This window comes from Felis catus, chromosome B4 (genome assembly GCF_018350175.1).
Source record: "Felis catus isolate Fca126 chromosome B4, F.catus_Fca126_mat1.0, whole genome shotgun sequence".
Lineage (NCBI taxonomy): Eukaryota > Metazoa > Chordata > Mammalia > Carnivora > Felidae > Felis > Felis catus.
The window spans coordinates 113,134,940-113,158,955 of record NC_058374.1 but is presented as its reverse complement, the minus strand read 5'-3'; the positions used below and the strand labels follow the sequence as shown (position 1 = coordinate 113,158,955).

Sequence of the window (24,016 nt, the reverse complement as noted above, 5' to 3'; positions counted from 1 at the left end):
AATCTTTTAGAAGAAGGACGATGATTTTATATATATATATATATGTTAAATCATTTAAACAGCTTAGTACTTCACACGATTATTTAAATGGTTGTATTTAAATATGTATTTTGAATAATAAATATGATTTAGCATTGGGGAGTAAATATTTATATCAAATATAGCCTAAATTTGTAATTATTATAAAATTAGAAGTACTAAATGGTAAACACTAAAGAAATCTTTGCCATTTAGCAACAGATTTATTTTCACTCCTTTAATTCCCCATTGAGTAATGATTACCTTAAACACTTTCAACTAGCCCTATAGCATACACATTTCTATTACTTGTCATTCCACATTCCTATTCCATTATATTCAATATCTCTGCATAATTTATTTTGAGTCCTGGCTGCATTTCCATTCCGAGTTGGTTAAAGCTTAAAGAGAGTGATATTTTCCAGAATCTTTGATCCAGGACTGGATTTGGTTGAATGGTGGGAAAGGGAGGAGGAAAAAGGAGTGTATTACACTCTTTCACCTTATTGGTGAAAAACTATTTGAATGTTGTGGTTCTGAGGGCCATGATGATGATGATGATGTTATATTATTTGAACCTGTGTCTTCGAGGTCCCAGGCCGCACAATGTAAAGGCAACGCTTATAACCTTGGCTGATGATGGAGAATATTAGGCAGCAGATGGTTTCTCTAAAGATTTCTATTACTGTATTGCAGTGCTGACTTTATGGCAGATGGACTGGAGGAATGAAGCGGCAGGTGGCTGGTGTGAACCAGGGGTCCTGTAGAAGCAGCAGAGGATAAAGCTGAGGCAGGAACTGACGAGAAGTAAGGTGAGTTAGTAAAAGGACTAAAAGTACTGCATATCAGAGTCTATAATGTGGAGATGTGGGGACCACTTACATTTTATTTTAGGACCAATCTATATGACTTTAACATTTTTATTGTGGCCACTGTGACACTGAAACTGAAGTTTGGTGGCAAAGTCATTACCAAACAGTTCTGAATGATCAGCTATACCTATGGCATGGCTGACCTGAGTATATATATGATGACATAATATTCGTATATTATATATGATTGTATATTTATATATATCACATACATGATATATAAAAGCAATATATATTATATAGTATATATGTGTATATTATTTATTCTTCCGTTGCAAATCCTACCGAAACAGAAGTTCTGGAGGGTAAGAACTTGGGAATCACCATTGTAAAATGATTTTCAGTGTAACTAAAATGCACAGTATACTTCTGAACTACTGGTTTGGATATCTTCAAAACTATTGCTAAAAGCAATAGCTTCATAATATAATGAAAAAAAGAAAAAAAAAAAAACTAAAAACAGTACAGGTGCAGTAGAAGCATACCAGGTTGTGTGGCTCAAAATCCATATGTATTTGGAGCCGTCTTATTGGAATAAAATTAACAATTACAAATACAAGATTAGATGCAGTGCCTTCAGAGGAAAGCTACTTCTGAGGCAGAAACATTGAAGCCAATGTCACTTCTTATCAGCCTGGACATGTTTCTGGGCCTTTCTGATTTGAGAATAATGGCCTCCTGGGGCTGTCAAGATCCAATGAGCTAACGACCCTACCTGGACAGTGAAACACCCGGCAGCCATGGAGAGTATCATCCTCTTCATTCATCTCTGATTGCCTACTTCACAGGCAAGAGCGTGATGTGAATAGAGAAAACTGCTCAAGATTTTGAGAAGTTCAGTAGGACCATTACGCACACTTGTATCGCCTGCTTTCTCCAGTTTTTCCAGAGAAATCCAAGACTCTTACACACTTAAACCTTAGTGAGCATTTGTTGGATAAATGACTGCTTAAATGGTGAATGAATGAATGGATGAGTGAATGAATGAATAGAAGGAAGGCTTATGGCCCATCTGCTGCTATCACAAATATGGCTGCACAGCACTTTAGATGTGACTTGTTCATTTGTGGATTTTAAGCTGATTAAATGCATTCTGGGGTAAATGTGACTAGATGAGATGGGTGGAGTGTATCCATGAGGGCCTCCTGGAGGAAGGTCGTTTTTGCAAAGCTTCAGAAGGAGCTTGTTTCAAAAAACAACAAATGAACAAACAAACAACAAAACAAAACAACAACAAGAGAGGCATCCTAAAGGCCATTTTTTTCATTTCTGTTTCAACGTGAGGGTACCAATAGTGCGAATTCACCTTGTGCAACAGGGCGGTTTCAAGTGAAAAGTATTTAGGCTTTTAAAATAAGCAAAACAAATATTTACTAAGTGTCCTCTGTGGGAAAAAAAACACAGGAAAATTTCAAGGCCTCTAAAAGCTATGTCTTTGTAACCACACTAAATCCTCTCCACAGCCCATAGACTCAAGTTTTTCTCTAGAAAAGTAGGGCTTCGGGAGCTTCGTGGCTTCCCAGGATCACAAGATCTTAGATATTAAAAAACAGTGGAAATAAGATTTAGACCCTAATCTCTGATTTAATACCCATGGTCTCCTACTATATCATTTTATGTAACAAAATATTATTTTTTTGCTTTTTGTGAAAGTATAAGTAGACAAAGAACTTTTCTGTATTTTAATACTTTCCCTGCTGAGAATATGAATGGCTTTTAATTATTTGCATTAATTTTATAACGTTTTCTAATGGGGTCAAAAAAGGCTACCCATTTCCTGGTAATGGTACCACACTGTGTCTAAATCCCACCCTTCTCACATATAGATCCCAAATTACACATACACACACCCCACACACATACACATGCATACACACCTGTGTAGACATAGGTACACGTATCTAATACTTTTTATATTTTGAAAACAGAAAATGGAATTTTAAAAGGAAACTAAACACAACATTTGGATCCTGGTTTACTGAAATACCAGAACATACGTAGGCTAAAGCACATAGAACTAACTACAAAATAGACCGGTTTATAAACTGAGCTGAAAACTACCAGGAACATTCTGGATATACAGGTGCAACGTGAAATTTATGCTTCTCGGTGCTTTCCTATACCCTCTGTGAATTTTAATTAAACATGTATCAGAAGAAATAAAGATTGGGTGGAAGCTATAGTTTAGAAACAATAAATTTATCAAACAGTCATAAGCAGCTTTTTCTGATTTTTTTTTCTCATTTTATCAGTCTTGCTGTTCTGAAGGACCCTACTTAGACTTGTTCATATAAACAAATACGCCTTGTGTTGTGTGTGTGTCTAAAAAGAGACTTTTAAGCTTGTCCCCTTTAATTGATCTCTAAAACCAAGATAAAGCCATCCTGGTCTTACTCTATAAATATTTAAATGTTTTATTTTTCGCAGTCATTTCTGATGATGCCTCTGCTTTTTACCAACAATGTGGCAGGATCTGAAGGCACGTGATTTGGGACATATGTTTCTGGTTTGTGATTGGGGTGCAAATTAAATGCAAGAGGGCAATCCCAAACAGAGGGTGTGTGGCCAAATTAAACAAGTTTATGCATCCATAAGGAGAGCCCAGATATAGGAATTCTAATTAGGAAAACAATATGATATTCTCTCTGGGCTCCTGGATTTTCACTCAAAATGTTGAACTTCCTTGGAAGGTCTTCATATTCGCTTTTCATTTGAAGTCCCAGATTATTTTTGCGAAAATCAATCCTACGTGATACTTGTAAAGTATATGCCCTCACTTTCTTTTCAAGGTTCAAGAATTGTGGATGTGTGCTATTGGTTTGATTCCCAAATTCTGGCAGATGTCCCAAAAGAAAAAAAATGCGTAAAACTCTAGACCCAAAAGTGCCCATTAGTTACCTCTAAGCGTGCCAAGTTGTCGAACGATATTACAGTTATGATCTTTAAAGCATTTGTAAAAAAGCTGGATAACTTTGTGTAAAAAAGCTGAATTTTATAGCTTCGCCTATGCCAAAGAGATTTCCAACAGAAAGCACCCTGGTAAGCCTAATTATTACTCCACATATGGTACATGGCATCATAAGCTATTTTTGAGGTTTGGGGAAAGAGAGAGCCAAGTGACGACCACAACAGGGCGTGCTGAACAATTTTAACTCTGAATCTAACATCCCTAGTTGGCAGAGCATAAGACACAAAATGCTGCTTCAGCGATCCGTCTCTCACATATTTAATTTGAGGGCAAATAATTTAGTTAAAATTTACGGGGTGGGGTGGAGAAGGGAGTGATATACAAGAAGTCAGGATAGTGCACCTAGAGTCAGGGAAGATTGTTCTTCAGAATATCACAGCCGTTATTAGCAAGGGCAGGTTTCATCTCATACTTTAAAATCATGTCAGCGTTTATGACTCTAGCCTTCATTGAGGGAAAAATGCATAATCTGAGTTAGAAGGCAGCTGAAGTTGAACATTAAAAAATTTTAGCTCTCGAATGTGTTAGGCTGTTGCATAAACAAAATAATTTGGGGAGAATGAACTCAGAGAAACATGGAAGCCATCACCCATTTATCAGAGTTGCCTGTATGCCTTTAACTGATTATGTTTGAAAGGTTCTTCAGAGAAAGAATTAGACGTTAAAGAAAGAGGGGTATTTCATACTTACGACTTCAGTGTGTCAGTCCAGTGAGAACTATTTCTAAATCAGTTATGTGGATATCTCAACGTGGCTTCAGATAAATTCAGGCATCCTTCTACCTCCATCCCTGAAACATTTTAAAAGTCAGTCTTGTCTATTGTTTAGTTGCAGAATCTTTTGCTCAGAGATCATTATGACACTGGAGGGGGCATGCCCATAATGCCTGGGACACTTATAAGGCATTCACACATATTGAATGATAATTACGCTTACATCTCTTACCATCTTTTGTTGGATCTCTAAAGCCTTTGATTCTACAAGTCTGAGAAACTTAGCAGATTCCTGGCACCATTTCCCTCTGGTTTTAGATAAAAGTAAGAATTTCCTTCTCTAGCGAAATAAAGGGATATGCCTTTCCAGTTTTCCATTCTAAATATTAAAAAAAAAAAAAAAGGACACTGCTTAAAGTTAAGGATTGTCTTCACTAGGGCAGAGTCATTGGGAGCAAATAATTAATATTCCCAGTAGATCTATATTCATGAGCAAGGCCAAAAGAGAATCATGACATCAGCATTTTGGGTGGCTTTTTATTCTTTTGTGGTTATTTCATACTCTTTTAAAGCAAAATCAGATATACTTTACTTACTTTATTTAAATATACCAGTTAACAAACGAGGAAAACCAAATCCAGGTTTTAATCCCGCCTTATTTGTATTTGTCAGTTGAATGATTTATAAACCTCTGTGGCATAAAACTTCTAAGCATTATGATAAGATTAGAACAGCTTCATTTTTTCTTTTGAGAAAGAACTAGAATTACTGTTCTTTAAATCTGGCCTCTCTTGTTGCTATTGCTGTTTTCTCCAAAAGGTGGCGCTTGTGTAACCTTTTTCTTCCTCAGGGTGCAGAGCGCCTGGGGAGCCAGAGGGACCAGAGTGCATTTTCAGAATTGTTTTCCTTTGACAAACTCCAAGTAGCCACTTCAAAAATCTGCATTTTTGTAACTGCAGGTCCTTTATGTGCAAAGAACCCTTTACATAAGAATTAGTCTGATTTTGTGAAAGAAAAAACATGCTTCCTGTCTTAGTTTAGTTTAAACCTTACAGTTCTTTAACCCAAGTTTATTTTATAACGTTCTTCTTTCCTTCTGATCTTTGACTAAAGTTCTAATTTTTTTTGATAACCTTGATCCATTTGAAGTTGTCTTCCTTCATTAGAATGCAGAAGCAACACACAAGTATGTCTGGACTATATCTAAACAAACCTTTCTGACAGCATAAATCAAGAAGGATAAATCATTCAGACAGGAGAAATCTTTTGAACTGTGGACGGACAAGGCGAGTGAGAAAGAGAAAGAGGGAAAAGGAAAACCTGTTGGAGAGATCCTGATGATGAGACAGGAATTCACAGATGAGACTTGAAATCAAACATGCAAGTGCCTCCCAGCAGTGCATGTAAATTTGCTTCCAGTCCCCGCAGCTGAAAAGAAATTGAAACACGATCTAATGAAGTCCAACACTTGATTTTACAGACGAGAAAACCCAGTCCCAGAAAGGTAAAGGAGTGTGTTCCATGGAGCAAACCGAATTCTGTTTCTATTTCTGGTGACAGGATGCAATGCCATATTGAAGAGATGTGTTAAGTTGGAAGTCATAGAAAATCAAAATCTTAAGATAGCTTTGAAAATTGGAGTCCTTATAACAACTATTCTTTTTGTCAGACACATATTATTTTGAGCCACTATGCTGTCTTAGAAGCTTGCCTCCGCTCCATGCAAGGATATGATCATTCATTGGCCCCATAATTTACAGATCTGTGCCACCCCATACAGTAGCCATCAGCCACATGTGACTATTTAATTGAATTTTAAGTTAATTAAAATTAAGTGAAAATAAAAATTTAGTTCCTCTGTTACTCTAGCCACATTTCAAGTACTCGACAGCTACATGTGGCAAGAAGCTGCTATATTGGAGGGGCACACATAGAAGTTTCCATCGTTGCTGAAAGTTCTCTTAGGCGGTACTGTTATGGATCACCATTCAGAGCACGAAGAGAGTAGAACACCAAGTCAGGCACATAGTGTGATGGGCTAATCCAGGGTGTAGCATCTAAAAGTGTGTATCTTATGGGGCGCCCGGGTGGCTCAGTCGGTTAAGCATCCGACTTCAGCCTAGGTCATGATCTCGCCATTCCTCTGACAGCCCCTCCTGAGTTCAAGCCCCTCCTCTGACAGCTCAGACCCTGAAGCCTGTTTCAGATTCTGTGTCTCCCCCTCTTTCTCTGTCCCTTCCCCACTCACACTCTGTGTCTCTCTCTCAGAAGTACATAAACATTAAAAAAAAAAATAAAATAAAAGTATGTGTTTCGTAATCTATGGGTCCCTAAACAACTTCTCAGCCAGCTATGGAAAACCATCAGGGCTATGTTTTTTTGACTTCTCCAGCCCTCTTTCTCCTCCTACTTATGCCTTCTCTAATATTCTCCTTTTTTTTTTGAGTGTTTTATAATCTTGTGGGTACCTTATTTATTCCTTCTTATGTGCATGACTCGATTCCATTCCACAACGTCCAGTGGATACGTACCGTGTGACAGACGTTGCACTTACATAACAAAAAGGAAACATCAGATGCTCAGTCATCACTGAGTGGGTCGGGAGGAAGATACGTGTCCAGAGCCCAAGCCGCACAGGGACTGAACTTCTCAGACCATTCGAATTGGCAAAAATGAGACTTATGAGCAAAACTATGTAGACCAATAGATGGAAGCTTATTTCGAGGGGTTTAGTGACTTGCCCAAAATAATACTAATGGTAAACAAACAAACAAACAAACAAAAAGTGTCCTCAGACTGGAATCCATGTCTTTTTACATTGAGTCCAGTGTTCTTCTCTAATCCATTAACGTCCCAGCGTAGAGACTGATTTATGCCAAATTCATAGTTTCTTTTGATATCTGCCAATGAATCATCAAATAAGTTGTGTCTTGCATATATTGCCATTCTTTCTTTCTAAGCCCAATTTTCTCAATCTCTTTGAACAAAGGCAGACTTATATTTGCATGGGCTTTTCTTTGGAGCCCTTAGCTAAGTGCTTCTAAAAGGTCCTCGTGTTGAACTGATCTGTGCTTGATGTTCCACCAATACTTTGAACTCTTAAGTGTTGACAGAGTTTAAATGTGAATTAAACAAGTGCTCTTTCTATTAATAGAAAGGATATGTATATTTTTTATCAGCTGGCAGATGAATAAAATCACCTCGTTTGCAGGCAGTCAAGACGACGTGGGTAGTGTGCAGCTCTTCAGGTTTGGTACTTCCCACGACCATCTGTATAACAGTGTGATTCATTCAGGGACACCTAAACCCAGATGCTATTCGAACTCTAGGTCTTGTATAGATTTTCTCATTCAGTGGCACTCGCGTGGAAATTTGACCACACCACCCCATCAGTCAAGTGGCTTTAACTGGGCCAATTCTTGTCTCTGTACCACATTCTTTGGAAGTGCTTCACCCACACCACGTGCTACTCAGTACGAAGGCTGGTATGCTCGATACTTTCCCCACACATACAAGTTATCGGTCAAATGTTAATTTTTATGTTTCGGTGAAGTCTCCAATATCCTGTGTCGCTCGAACTTATTTTAATCGCAAATTGTATCATAGTGGGATGGTAGTGCGTGTATTTATAAAATGAACCTAGTTAGAGATTGTCCTTACCTTCATCCGTAGAAACTTTCGATAACCTATGGTGTTTTATTATCATATCCCTCAAATTTGCCATTCAAGATCTCACTGACTGAAATTTTCCTAATCTTTCATAGAGCATGACCTGATGATTCCATTATCTTTTTTCACTTTGTCATACTCTCCTGCCAAAACAAATAAAACAAAACAAACTAGCAAAAGTTCTCTCTAGGATGATTTTTCCACTTTTAAGTGCCTCACACCCCTTTCTGTCCGATCTATCAATCCAAAGAGTCTTTTCTTTCTTTCCTTCCTTCTTTCTTTCTTTCTTTCTTTCTTTCTTTCTTTCTTTCTTTCTTTCTTTCTTTCTTATGTTTATTTATTTTGAGAGAGAGAAGGAGAGTGTGTGTGTGCGTGAGCAGGAGAGGTGCAGAGGGAGAGAGTCCCAAGCAGGCTCCACACTGTCAGTGAAGAGCTTGTCACAGGGTTTGATCTCACAACTGTGAGATCATGACCTGAGGCGAAATCAAGGATGCAATGCTTAACCAACTGAGCCACCCAGGCACGCCGAGAGTCTTTTCTTTCTTACCTACAATTGATTTGTTTCCCTCTTTCAAGGTTTTCCTCTAGTATCTCAGAATTCAAAGATTCTCATAACCAACAATACTGTTCATGTGTTTTAAATACACTCTTCTTTGCATAAGAAAGTACATTTATACATTGAATCATATATACTGGCCAGTGTCAAGAAATAAATTAACGTTTTCATAACACAATACTCCCTAGCTTTGTGACTTTGGGCAAGTAACTAACATTCTGGTCTCTAACGTTCTCGTCTGAAAAATTACGTAAACGTATATAATAAAAAGAATTAAATACAAATTATAATAAAAATATAACAAAAAAAACACAACAAAAAGAATTATCTTTTTTAAATTGAATTCTTTTTAAAGAAATTTTCTTTTTAAAAAGAAATAAAAATATTGCTGGTATTCTGTTTCTCTCCGTCATTTGTCTTTGAAAAGGATCTGTTAAGGAAAACAGTACCTCGCAATTTTATTCCCTAATAGCTGTGTGACAGAGAATAACTCAATATATTCTTTTCTAGAATTTGTTATCACTAGTGAAAGTAATTTGAAAAAAATGTTTTGGTCGAAGGTAAAATTTGTCATTTTCTTGAGGATTTTTATGACTCTCTGCTAGTAAGAATGGAGCTGGATATTTTGCAAAATAAATAAATCCTGAAACGAACTACAAAAATAAGAAAAAAAAGCCTTTTTCTAAAAAAATTTTTATTCAGAAAAAAAACCTTCATATGTTCAGCTTAAAAGTAGTTTTGTGTCATTAAAATGTATCCCAGTTAATATTACATAGCATTAGAAAACTCCACCATATTCTTGAATAATCCACATCTGGAAATTGGCTGCACACTGAAAATGACATTTATACTGATTTCGGCTGGAATCGTTTGTATTTGTTCTGTGGCTTGGGAATCTCTCCATCCAGTGAAGGAGCACAGAGCTGACTTTCTCCTGGTCATTTCTGTAATACACACGCCTCTCTCTCATAGCCACAGCACACTTTAACTCGATGACTTGGTTTTTGTTTTTTTTGTTTTTTTGTTTTTGTATCTTGATCACATTGAGATACGTGGCACTTACTATTTCAAGGACATTTTGTATACAACAGACAAATTCTAAATCAGAGTGATTACCTGAAAAATATTTTAGAAACCAAAATAGACCATCACTTTCTAGACTTTTCTTTTAAATATTTTTTTAATGTTTATTTATTTTTGAGAGACAGAGTGTGAGCAGGGGAGGGGCAGAGTGAGAGAGAGAGGGAGACACAGAATCTGAAACAGGTTCCAGGCTCTGAGCTGTCAGCACAGAGCCCACGTGGGGCTCAAACTCACAAACTGGGAGATCATGACCTGAGCCAAAGTCGGATGCTCAACCGACTGAACCCGCCAGGTGCCCCTACACTTTTCTTTTAAATAAAAGTTACTTACGTCGTCTATCTACTAACTACACACTAACTTAATCTTGCTGTGGCCCCAGCTCAAATCTCAGGTATGCCAATGAAACCTTGCTCTTGTTTGGGTTCCTGTTACGAATACTTAAAGCACATGTCGTTCATTGCCATAAGTGCCCCTCAGTATGACTCTATTGTCCACAGAGAAAATGTTAGATCCTGAAGTACATGAACTATTTATGTGTCCTCGACATGAGCAAAGCACCAGCCAGACTGTAATACTTCTCCCCAATGTATAAATTTAATAAAATTATATCACACAAAAATTACTTCGGACAAATTAGTCTTGAGCAACCCAAACCGATAAGTGGAGAAAAAGAACAATTAACATAAACAATTTGCTTTTATCAATTTGACCACATAACTTTGTATTCGGTTGGCATGTAATCACTACTTACTGATTTGCCGTGAAAGACCTTTGCTCCTTTCTGATTCTATGTTTGCCAACATGCAGTTTATATTTATCATGCATTTTGTGATATTACTAGTCATACAAAAGGACTGTATGAGAATTGAACTCATTGGAAAATGACAAATAGTTTATACTAGATCATCATGTGAAAGTAAATGGCTTCCATTATTTTATAAAATGACTTTAACGGGGAAGATGGTAGAGGTTTGCATCTATGGATTATGGTCTGATAATCACAAATCTGAGCCTGAGAGAGTTAGCAAACTGCTTTTCTGATATTATTTAAATAGCAAAGATTTTTATGCTATCCTGTCTCAAATTTAAGAATGTGGAGTCACTGTATTCTGAGGTTTCTTCTCAACAGAACTCACTGGAAATTCAAGGGATACTGGAAACTATAATTTTGCTGTAGCTTGAATTTGCCCAGATTAAAGGCAGGACAAACTTCAGAACAAACTTTCCTCTGGCTACATTTCAGTACGACTCTAGGCCAAATACTTTTTTTTTCCTCTGTAAAATAATTTTTTTAAAAAAGTTTTTTTTAAATAAAAAAGTTGTTGTTTTCATTGAAAATGATTTTCATTCATCTTCTCATAATTATGACAAATTTCTCTAATCTGACATTTTTAGACATTTTGAACTCTAAGCCTTTTAATGAAAATTTCGTTTCATTTTTATTTTTCAAAACCCTCTAAATCACCTAGAATTAGGACTGAGGATTAAAGAATTTCCCACCACAGCCATCAATAGATCTGTTTAACGTCAACAAACAAGCAATGGATGAATGGATAAAATGACTTTGACAAATTCTTTTATTTACAGGCAATAAAAAATAGAGACATTGTCTTTTAGTTCGATGAATATTTATATCCTTAACATAAAGTGAAGTCGTGGAAACATGCCCATCTGTTTATTTTTTAAAATCTGTGGTGTCAACAGTTTGGAAGTTTCCAGTAAAAAAAAAAAAGGAATGAAAGCATTCTTGTGGGATGTAGTCAAATCAAGGAATTCTATCCAAATGTTGGAAACAGACAAAAATTTTGGCATATTTGCCAGAAAAGTTTGTATCAAGCTTTTCATTTTTATAATTTACAAACACCCTTTTAACTGATCTATACATATCGATATGTGTGTGTGAATGTGTATATATATATATATATATATATATATATATATATATAATTAGAAGCAAAGTACTAAGGAGATTCCATGTTGTTTAATAGTTGTGAAAGCCTAGATGACATGAAACACAATTTAGAAGCTGACAGTATGGATTAGCCACCAGCATGAGAGGAAGGTATTGAAATGGGGAAGAATCTCCCTTATCGGAGTATCACTTACTGGGACTTGGCTAGGAACGTAACACTAGAGAATAACAAAAAAGCACGTTTGGTTGTTCGTTCTTTGTTCCTTTTTGCCTGTGTCCCATCCTGCTCTACCCCATCTGGATCTTAGAAGGTTAATTTTTGAAAACTGCCTCACTGTGGCTCCCTTGCCAGCCAGCCTCTGCTTAGAAGCAGCCAGTGGACTGAGAAATGAACGCAAAAGGAGAGTAAGTGGCCGCTTCTCCCTTCTCCCTCCCTCTATAGGCACCAGTCTGAGGTAGTAAGTTCCTCTTCCCCCCCAGGAAACCCCTCCTTTGCAATTCTAATTCTCAGTGAACTCTGATAACACCATTTCTTCCTCTTGTCTCTTTAGTCCTATGGGTGGAAACAACTTTCCACTGTTGCTAGTCTCTGGGTGCCCCAGTACCCCTTGTTTGTTCCTTTTACATGTCCCCACATGTGATCAGGACCACAATCCATAAAAATAACTGTAGCGTTTATTTTTTAAATTTTATTTAAATCCAAGTTAGTTAACATAGAGTGTAATAATGGTTTCAAGAGCAGAATTTAGTGATTCATCACTTACATATAACACCCAGGGCTCATCCCAACGAGTGCCCTCCTTAATACCCATCACCCATTTAACCCATCCCCCACCCACCTCCTTCCAGCAACCCTCATTTTATTCTATGTATTTAAGAGTCTCTTATGGTTTGCCTCCCTCCCTGTTTTTATCTTGTTTTTCTTTCCCTTCCCTTAAGTTCATCTGTTTTGTTTCTTAAGTTCCACATATGAGTGAAATTATATATTTATCTTTGTCTGACTGACTTATTTTGCTTAGCATAACACAGTCTAGTTTAATCCATGTTGTTGCAAATCGCAAGATTTCATTCTTCTTGATTGCCAAGTAACATTCCGTTGTGTATATATATCATATCTTCTTTATTCATTCGTCAGTTATTAACATTTGGGCTCTTTCCATGATTTGGCTATTATTGATAGTACTTTTTTTTTTAATTTTTTTAACTTTATTTATTTTTGAGAGAGAGAGACGGAGTGTGAGTGGGGGAGGAGCAGAGAGAGAGGGAGACACAGAATCTGAGGCAGGCTCCAGGCTCTGAGCTGTCGGCACACAGCCCGATGGGGGGCTCGAACTCACAAACCGTGAGATCATGACCTGAGCTGAAGTCGGATGCTTACCGACTGAGCCACCCAGGCACCCCCATAGTACTTCTATAAACATTGGGGTGCATGTGCCCCTTCAAATCAGCATTTTTAAATCTTGTGGATAAATACCTAGTAGTGCAATTGCTGTGTTATAGGGTGGTTCTATTTTTAACTTTTTGAGGAATTCCCATACTTTTTCCAGAGTGGCTGAACAGTTTGCATTCCCACCAGCAGTGCAAAAGGGTTCCTCTTTCTCCACATCCTCACCAACATCTGTTGTTCTCTGAGTTTGTTAATGTTAGCCATTCTGACAGATGTGAGGTAGTTTCTCATTGTGGTTTTAATTTGTATTTCCTCTATGATCAGTGATGTTGAGCATCTCTTCATGTCTGTTAGACATCTGGATACCTTCTTGGGAAAGTGTCTGTTCACGGGTGCCTGGGTGGCTCAGTCAGTTGAGCGTCCGACTTCAGCTCAGGTCATGATCTCATAGCTCCTGAGTTCAAGCCCTGTGTCAGGCTCTGTGCTGACAGCTCGAAGCCTGGAGCCTGCTTCGGATTCTGTGTCTCCCTCTCTCTCTGCCCCTAACCCACTTGCATTCTGTCTCTGTCTCTCTCAAAAATAAATAAACATTGAAAAAAAAAAGTGTCTGTTCATATCTTTTGCCCATTTCTTCACTAGATTATTTGTTTCTTGGGATTTAAAAGTAGATATGGTCACAATATGAGAAGCAAAGTTGTGCTTTGTTTATTGTCTCATGGACTGTGGGAATATGATGAATTATTAAGTCACTTAGATAAGTATTCATTATGAATATTAAAAACTAATTCATTTTCATTACTGGATAAATAATACATAACATAGAAAAGTTAAATAGAAAAGGAAGTAATAATTAACCTTACTGATTGATTACAGTGTGTTAGCTGCATCCCCATGAGGTAGGCACTGTTATTGTCCCATTTTAAAATACAGGACTCAAACTATTGCCGGGTGAAATGACTCATATAAGGCTATACAACAATGGAATGGCTGAAGGAGAAGTTGAACTGAGGCAGATTGACTCTCAAGTTTTCACTCTGAATCACTAAACACTAGTACCTCTTGGAATGGAATGAAGAAATGAGAGGAAATGGCATTTATTATCTACTATGTTCCAGGGAGTGCACGAGATGCTTCCATATGTACTACCTCAGAACCGCCCTTTCAGAAATAGGTGACACTGTCAATCATTCTGTTACGGGAAAGTCTGTCTTTTCTGAGTTTCTGTGACACCACACCTTACTCTGGTTTTCCTCCTCCTTTCTGGCTATTCTTTCATTTTCCTTTGCTTTCTCTTTCTTCTCTAGTCAGCCTTTAAATGTGCAAGCATTTTGAGTTTCCTTCTTGGTTTTGTTCTTCCTGGTTGGGTTCCTCTAATGAAGCGGCTTTAAAATGCCCGTGATATGCAGATGACTTTGGAGTGCGTGGGTGGCTCAGTCGGTTCAGCATCAGGCTCTTGATTTCCGCTGAGGTCATGATAACGCGGTTTGTGAGATCAAGCCCTAGGTCAGGCTCCACACTGCCCCTTCTCTGTCCCTCCCCCACTCATGCCTCTGTGTGTGTGTGTGTGTGTGTGTGCACGCGCGCGCACGTACTCTCTCTCTCTCTTTAAAAATACATAAACTTTAAGAAAATAAAATGCCAGTGATATGCAGATGACTTTGATGTTTCTGTTTCTAATCCGTATCCTCTCCTAAACGTTAACCTGTATGTCCAACCGCCTCCTGGGCATCTCCCTTTGGGTGTCCAGTAAGCATCACAGACTTAAGACAGCCAAGTGACAATGCTTGATTCATTACTTCAGCCTGCTTCTCTCTTTGTCATCTCCATTTCCTTAAATAGCACGATTATCTATTCCAACTCATCAAGTTAAACATTGAGGAATTATCCTGGAATATTCATGCTTTCCTTCCCCTAATATCAATGCCTTCAGTCAGCTCTCTATGCAGAGATCCAAGTCTCTCCCTGCCCACAACCATCATCTTTGGATCCCTTCACTGTGATAGTTTCTTCACTGATCATGCTGTTGCCAATCTTTCTCTCCTTCAAGGCTGTCTACTCATGGCTGCCAAAATGATGATTTTAGGCATGTCATGCCACTTTACTGCTTAAACCTCTTTATTGGTTTCCAGACAAAATGCATTCTGACTTCTTGCATAGGATCAAAACCTTACTTAAGCTGGTTTCTGTTGAATGAATGGGTCCTATTAGCTACTCTACCCCCTTGAAAAGATGGTACATTAATTTATTTATTCCTGCAAATTATATACACACCCATTTTTTTCTCTCAAGGACTATAAACTTCTTGGTCAGGACTGGATATTGTCATAAACTCTGTGTTGATAGATAGAAGACAGAGACAGCAGTTTTGTTCAAAACCTAGTAACAATTTTTCCTTGGCTTATCCCCAAACAGTTCCCAAAGAGCTCTTAAGTATAAAATGAAAGGAAGGCAGACATTTCATATCAATGTTTAAAGTGAATTTGTTGAAGAAATACACTTTTTATTGGCATCGTCTTAATTCGACATTGTTAAATAATGATGTTATTTAACAATAACAATGTTGATAATTTTTAATCAGTTGGGGAATTTATAATTTAAAAAACCCATACCAAAGAATTGAATCATTTACACATATGGTTATGATCAATATTCTCCTTATAAAAAATAATTTCCTATCAAGTGGTTTTGATTCACACTGGGAGGAAAGAACACAAAGATTTGTGTTAATAATTCAATGATTGACATGCAACATGATACATGCATTCTACTAAACCAGACATCCAAGTGATATGCCTCCATAGGGATTCCATCTTGTTCATGGTGAGAAAGAAATACATTATGATTTCTACTTTGGATAATGACTCTAAGGAGTACCTGGGTAACTCAGTCGGTTAAGTGTCCGACTTCAGCTCAGGTCATGATCTTGCAGTTCCTAAATTTGAGCCCCGTGTGGGGCTCTGTGCTGACAGCTCAGAGCCTAGAGTCCACTTTGGATTCTGTGTCTCCCTCTCTCTCTGCCCCTTCCCTGCTTGTACTCTCTCTTTCTCTCTCTCTGTCTCTCTCTCAAAAGTAAATAAACATTTAAAAATTTTTCAAAAAATAATGACTCTGAAATTGCCAGAAATTTAGTTTACTGCACAACTTGGTGCTTTGACAATGGTGAGTGTATTAATATGTTGTTCCAAGTTAATCTTTTGTACAACTATTTCCTTTTTGTGCCCAAAGAAATCACAAAGGGAATATCTGATCCTGTTTATTCCAAATAAGTAATGAATCAAGCTTTATTTTCTTTCTTGCCTTGTAAAACTCTTGCCAAAAGAAATTACTACCAGTAAGAAGTAAGGAAATTTGGTCCTTAAAACAATTTAAATTGAAGACTATGTTAGATTTTACTTAGGTTTTTATTCCAACGTGCCAAGTTGATATCTTCATCTACATTCACTCAGGGACACTTTCAATACTAAGTATTTTTATGTTTATTTTTAAAAATAAAGATACAGATGCTATGGTAAAAATGTGCAAATATATAGACAGTGACCATAATTTTATGGGAGTGACTCTCTTATATGACTTATAAAGTGATCCTGATGAAAATTCCCAGGAAGTGTTTCAAAAATGTCTTGAGCAATAGAAACATCATTGTATGACATCTCCTCCAATGACTGTTATGGAAGACAGCAGCTATTTCTATGTGTATATTCTGCTAAAATTGTAATTTTTTAAATTATATCTAATGCTTGATCATTTTTCCCTTTGTCCTTAACATGACAGCCATTTGGCTCTGCCCTACTTTTCTGTACTTCTCAAATGTTTTTTTAATGAGATACATCACAATCAGTAATGATTCATGTGGTTGTTTGCTTTTGGATAATTTCCTCTCCTTCCTCTGATAAACTCTGAAATAGATTTGAGAACATTGAGTAATGGCAGAATTGGATATGAACCAAGACCAATTAGATGTTTAAAAATTATAGTGCTGCCAATCACATAGGATTGATCTTTCCCGGGAGTATATGCAGCTGAAAATATCCCCAAAATGAAGTTATCTCCTTTTAGTCCCTGTAATTCCTATGTAAACATTACTGAAGTCTTAACAACGTATATGTAAGGAATGAGATAGTAACTACTATTAAGCACGACTTTCATAACCCAAATTCATTTATGAGATGTTCAAGGCTGTCCTCTACTATGACCTGAAGGGAAAAGGGAAAGGCCTTAGTTTTTTGTGGGTGGTGATTAAAAATCAAAACACAAAAAACACAGGTCTTAGGGAAATGGTGAGGCCCAACACTGAGAAGGCCAGCAGAGTCATGGCAGAGTGTTTCTGTTTTCAGTTGAGGAGAGTTGATCCTCTGACTGACAAAGACTCTCTCCTTGATCAAACTTCAGTCAGGTTCCTTTAAGCCCCCTTCTCAACTAGGCCTCATCCTTGGACCTTGTCCTTGGGCCTGTCTAGCCCAGTTTTTGCAAGAATCCTGCTAGGTCAATTTAGGGAGAGTCCCCAGCCCTGGGATCTGACCACGCTTGATATCTAATCATATTCTTCATCCCTTTCCATCCCTCAGATGACAGCTGATTATCCTGGCCTGTCTTCAGCAAGAATCCCCCCTACCTTGATGTCTTCTCTTAGTGATTTTTCATCCACCAGTCCCCCTCATCTACTCGTTGGCTATAAATCCCCAGGGTTCTGGCTGTACGTGGAATTGAGTCCAGTCCTAGACTGAAAGCTCTTTTCTGCTGTTGCAGCAGTCCCTGAATAAAATCTGTTTTTATCACTTTCAACTTCTATCTGGCTCTGTATTTTCTGAAGATCTCATGTATCTTTGAAAAGAAGGTGGGACAATATGTTGCTAGTAATGAGTAAGAGTGAGAGAGTGGCAGAAGAACCAAAAGAGAGGAAGGTCTGTTGCTGTTCACCAAGCCAAAGGTCAAATATACTCCAAGTGTCTGTGCCACAAATGAATGGAACCTCTCCGAGTTCCTCCACAGGGATGGAGTTCTTAGTTTCACCTTTGCAGACTCCTTTCCTCCACGCTTTACAACCAGTTGGTCATTGGTCTTTACTCTTTACCCTGCGGCTTTATTTTACCATGGTTTTTCACTTACGTTAGTCTTTCCACCTCTTAAAAATAATTGCTACCCTTGTGATGCAATCCCTTTCCATCAGCATTTCATACAGTTAGTTAGAATTTGTCAAAGCTTGAACTGATGTCATCTTTTTCCTTTTTAATAGGGAATCATAAAAATAATAAACTTTGTGATTTTAATTATTTAATGTTTATTTTGAGAGAGAGAGAGAGAGAAAAAAAATGAGTGGGAGAGGGGCAGAGAGAGAGGGAGACACAGAATCCAAAGCAGGCTCCAGGTTCTGAGCTGTCAGCACAGAGCCCAACGCAGGGCTTGAACTCATGAACCGTGAGATCCTGACCTGAGCCATGGTTGGATGCTTAACGAACTGAGCCACCCAGGAACCCCTGTGATTTTAATTTGCAAATGTAATTTGCAATTTGTAATTTTTTATTTGCATTCAATTTGAATGTAATTTTTTGTTTCCCTCGTGACTTCTCTTGCCATATTTCTCCTTGGCTTCAGGATCTATTCCTTCTCGGCTTCTGCATGGACTTTCCTGGTTACTTTAGTTCAAAACACAACAGGATTTATCTCATTTTCTATTGCCTCTCTAATTGCTTCTCTAGATGACTTCTCCCATTTCTTCTTTCCTGCCCAGTAGACTCAGATGGATTTCCTTCTGCCTGTTCTCGGCAGCAAGGGTTACATTCCCCAAAGAGACGACCTATAACTTTCATAAAGTCTTTCCTTTGCCTTTTGGTTTTGCCACCGCCTGAAAAACATCTTAATTTTCCTTTTCTCTTCAAAAGCCTTTTCATCCTGTGTTCCTTTGTCTTAATGGCTTTCGGGTATCCCCTACAGTATGCAGATGTTAACACTCAAGTTTTTAAGCTCCCCGTTCATTCTAAGTCATTGAAGCTGCACCAGCTGCATCTGTCTCCATTCATTTTGATCTATTACTGAAAAGTTCACTCAAACGTGTTCTTCTCTACACAAATTTTGTGCACCACACTCTTTGCCTTACTTTTTAAAGCAAGTTGCTTCCCAATACAGATTACCCGAAGTTTTTTTTCCAATCTGGGGGGGGCCTTCCCTGTCTTATTTATTACTACCCCAAATTCATATCCCTTATCCAAATTCCAAATTAGAGTCTTATTGTAATGTCTAGTATGTCAGAAAGACTCTTAACCACATATCACAGGGCCACTTCTTTTCATTATCTCTCTAATTACTGTGGAAGCCATAACCTTCTACTTTGCTACTCAGAGTGTGGTACCTTGACCAGCGCTATCACCTGGGAGCTTGTTAGAAATGTAAGTGTTCAAACTTAACCCACAGACTTTTGAATTATAACCTGCATTCTAACAAATGTCTAGGTAATATGTATTCACAGTAAAATATAAGAAACACCAGTGTGCTGCGATTGATAAACTTGAGGGTACATGAGAATCATTTGAGTGAACTCAAATATTTTGTGATTGGAACCCAAATAATATTGTCTCAAAACATCCTAGCTTCTCTTGGAGTTCACAAATAGCGATCGAGGTTACTATGCTCTTTTTCCTTATTCAAATTTACCACTCTCCTTCCCAGCATGCATCGTGGTCACATAGATAAACTTCTTCCCACGACTGTGGTCAAGATAAGACAATTATTAATGAACATTTTACTAATGGAATTTTACTAATTTTACTAATGGACAATTGAAAAAAAAAGAAATTATATTATTAAATTATATTCTTACGGTTACCCAGCTAATCACAAGTAGATTGAACATATGTACTCAAAATCCTTAACCCTAATTTTTTGTTTCCCTCATGACTTGGTCTAAAATTTGGGCTATCACCATGTTGTTGTTTGCTGAATAAATATACAATGCTATAAAGGTTATTTTTGTTCCATTTCTCTAAATATTTTTTTTTAATATTAAGACACTTAGGTTCTAAATTATTGTTAAAGATACATTTGGAAATATAATTATATCTGTAACAGTCCACTAAGTATACCTTGGGGGAGAATAATCAAAAGAAATTAAAGTTTTAGAAATCATATGTAAAGAGCATTCAGTATTTCTTTTAGAGATGCACAGAAGTTGGTGATAAAATTTCACGAGACAAAATATAGTAACTTTACACATCTTGTGGAAAAGATTGCCACAACCGTCCGGTGGTACGTGCCGTCCTCTTTAAACTTTTACTGTCCCTCCCCCCCCCCCCCCGCCATTCATCTTGACACTCTTTCTTCCTAACCCGCCCATTAGCTGGTTATTTTTCTCTTTATATCCAGGCAAACATTATCATTTTTCCTCTTCCTCTATTATAAATCTCTCTAAAATGGATTTTGGAGGGGTATGGAAGAAACGGAAAGCACATTGAGGTACCTTAAAAGCTTTCTGAACATTCACAAGAAATTAAGCACTACTCATTTTCACAGTGAAAGTGGAGTGACAGCCTAATTTGAGAGTCTCAACGAGTGTCCCTAAATAATTAGCTAAATTTTATAATATACTCGAATGCACAATAAATCTGTTAGCTAGTGGTTTGGGCATGTAATTAGGAGATGAACATTATAGCTGAAATCAAACTATGTGACTGTTACATAATTTAAAATTCAGTTAAAATACCTCATTATATATATTTTTTCGTTTCTCTGTTGCTCTTGAAACCTTGATTATTGACACTGTATGACTTAAAATGTGGAAATAAATGTTATGGATGAAATCCGAATCAGAGAGGCAATATGCAGAATGAATGTAAAATTTTGGGAGCTTATGAACTTTGAATCTTGCACTTACTTGTGAACTTGGATACATGATAGAATGATGCCAATAAATGACCTAGGCTTTCTAAGTATCAGATTCCTTACCTGAAATGTATACGTATGAGGTGATTTTTAAATCTTTCTTTCTCTTTTCATATATACATATATTCTACCATACTACCTATAAAAGTTTATTCTTTAGCAGGCTATATACCATGATTATAATAGATAAATCATAGTTACAAAGTAAGAGAACGAATATCACAAATTGGGCAGCAGAAGTTGCACTTTGAACAGAAATTCCCTAACATAAGAGGTTTCTCTAAGAACTCCTGGAGTAAAACCAACTTTTGAGTGGCAAACAAAATTCCACCTTGATTTAGCAGTAGTGAAAGGAGTCAAAGGCTTGAGACATTTTGCAGTCTGGAAACCCAATTTTCAATTTTTAAGAGTAGAATGTTTGGTAATACTATTTAGTCCACAATTGAAATGAGGGAAATAGATGTCATTTTCCACTGAATCTTAACAGAGGTTTATGGGAGGATGTCTTTTGAATAAAATAACAGAGACATCTCTCTGATTCATTTCCTGATCTGACTTCATCAAGTTTTAACAAGGGTCTTTATGGAATATTACAACACCTGATTATTGTGGAGGAGCTGGGTTTCTTCTGTCATCCCCAAGGCCCCTCAAATAAGTACACATGTCGGAGACTGAATCCAATATTTGGTATCAGGTGATTATCCCTGACCTTGAAGAACTCATGATTTAAGGTGGGTGCCATGTATATATAGTCAGATGGTTAAAATACAATCTGATACATACTAAAGTAGAACTCCAAACAGTACAATGGAAGGTGCCTGGATGGCTCGGTCGGTTAAGCGTCCAACTCCTGGTTTCAGCTCAGCTAATGATCTCACGGTTTATGGGTTCAAGCCCCACATTGGGCTCTGCACTGACAGTGCACACTCCCTCTTTTTCTGTCCCTCCTTCGCCCCCATGCTCTCTCTCTCAAAATAAATAAATAAACTTAAAAAAATTTTTTTAAAGAAGACAAAAATGAAAAACAGCTATATGCCTAAAGGATTTAGGAAGGCTTCAGAGCTTTTGCCACTTGAGTAGAGTCTAAAGGGATGCATGGGAATCCACCACCCAGAACAGGGTCAGAAGGATCTTCCTGCAAAGGAAATGGTATCTCCAAATGCAAGAAGCTATGGCAAAGTCTGTGGCTTTGGTGGTGGGCAATGCTGGCAGAATAGTGGTGTCAAGGTCAGAATGATGTGCAGAAATTAATGGAGAGATATGTGTAACACATTAAGACCTTCAGCCCTTTTCTTGTAGGTATTGAAGAAAAAACAGCAAAGTTCTTTTTGGAAGAAATTGAGAAGCTTGGATTTTTTGGTTTTCAAAAAATAACTTTGGCAAAAGTGTGATGGAGGTTGAGAAAGACTAGAGGTACAATGGTCAAAGGGAAGGCCACTATATTAATCAGAAGAGATGTGAAAAGAACCAAAGAAAGATGGTGGTCGTTGGGAAGGAGGAAGAGAGCAGGGTTTAAACAGGACTCTTCAGCACTGAATGCTGAAGAGGGAGTGGTATAAGGAAAATTTTTAGGTGGAATTTTACAAGCTTAAACTATCTGGGTAGCATCTGGACAGCCATAAAAAGAGTTTGTGCCTAACCATTAGGGCATTTGGGCCACCGTGACATGGAAAGCCTGGAATTCTAAATAAGAATAATGCTCTCCAGGAGAGCAAAATGAGTGATCTTAGAGTCTGTGTTCTACATGAATTCCCAGAGGAAAGAAACTGATACAGTAAGAAGAGGATTTGGGTTGTCAAGGTGAGCCCAGGGTAAAAAATCTTGTGGTGACAGAGGACACTGAAGAGGAATGTGGATTTGGAACTTCAAACAGGCTGCTTTTAACTTCGAGGTTGAGCCACTTTTTCACAGAGCATCTAATGCTTTCCAGGACCCGAAGCAATATTCAACATTTATCTTGGGTTAAATCTAGAGTCTTTGTGATTCAATAAACGGATCGTCTCTTAGAGAATCAAGCCAGCAAATAGTACTATGGAAACTGGAATGCATCAAGAGAAAAGTGTGCCTTTGGGTGCTGGCAAAGCATAAAGAACCTAGATGAAATCTTTAAGTAAACAGAAGGAGAGCGATGAACTACAGCACAGTGATAGATAAAAGCATTGCGAGTGGAAGGGATTTACCAGCATTCTCTTTTAAACTTGGCCACAGAGCCATCTTAACACGCTGTAAATACTTGTTGCATGTAAATAACCATTATCATAAAAGAAAAGCTGGCACAGCTAGACCAGTCTCAAGGGAAGTTAATGAAAGTGGACAAGAAACAACTGGCATTGGGAACTCGGAATGAGTGAAGCCGAAAGTATGAGGTTTTACAAAAAAGAAGGAAAAGTGCCATATATTTGATTTGTGAAGGAAACTTTTCTCTTTATAAATACCCTTAGATTAAACTATATATACGTATCTGTCTATATCAATACATGCTCATCGCAGCAAACTAAATAATAAAAGAAGAAGAAAAACAAATTAAAAATATCTTCAGCTGGTCCCTAGCCTCATCCACTCCCATACTTCTGAGAGTAGTAGATTAAGAATGTCTTTCCCGAGCCATTATACCGATAGTTTTTATGACAATGTTTTTACAGAATCAAGATATGACCACATTTTTCTTCAACTTTTTTTTTTTTTTTTGCAATCGATTATGGACAGCTCTTCAGTTGTAGTAAACACAGATTTATTCCCGCAATGATGGGTATTCAAATTGTTCCCAATGTTGTCATTGTAAGTGATGATGCAAATAAACGGAAATATTGTGCATATAGTTTAATATATGGCACTATCATTTTGGTAGAGCCGGACAAAGGGTTTATGCAATTGTAAATACAATAGATACTGCCAGGCTATTTTCAAGAAGGGTTCAGTTAAACACTCTCCCACTAGTAACGTGGCAAAGAAAGTTTCTATTTCCT

General features: G+C 37.4%; 2 long non-coding RNA genes across 9 annotated transcripts in view; one reads left to right on the top strand and one right to left on the bottom strand.

Annotated features, from left to right (window-relative positions):
- LOC109501710 overlaps nt 1-24,016 on the top strand; it is a 473,282-nt gene that overhangs the window by 390,458 nt on the left and 58,808 nt on the right. For 4 of the 8 annotated variants that reach the window (XR_006600951.1, XR_006600948.1, XR_006600949.1 and 1 more), the window contains exon 4: nt 715-830. This is a non-coding gene — a long non-coding RNA (uncharacterized LOC109501710). The other 4 variants (XR_006600950.1, XR_006600952.1, XR_006600954.1 and 1 more) reach the window with 4 other exon arrangements.
- LOC111561401 lies at nt 140-6,014 on the bottom strand. Its single transcript, XR_002743970.2, has 3 exons — nt 5,892-6,014; nt 4,549-4,648; nt 140-779 (listed from the first exon to the last, which is right to left on the bottom strand). It is a non-coding gene; the product is annotated as an uncharacterized LOC111561401 (long non-coding RNA).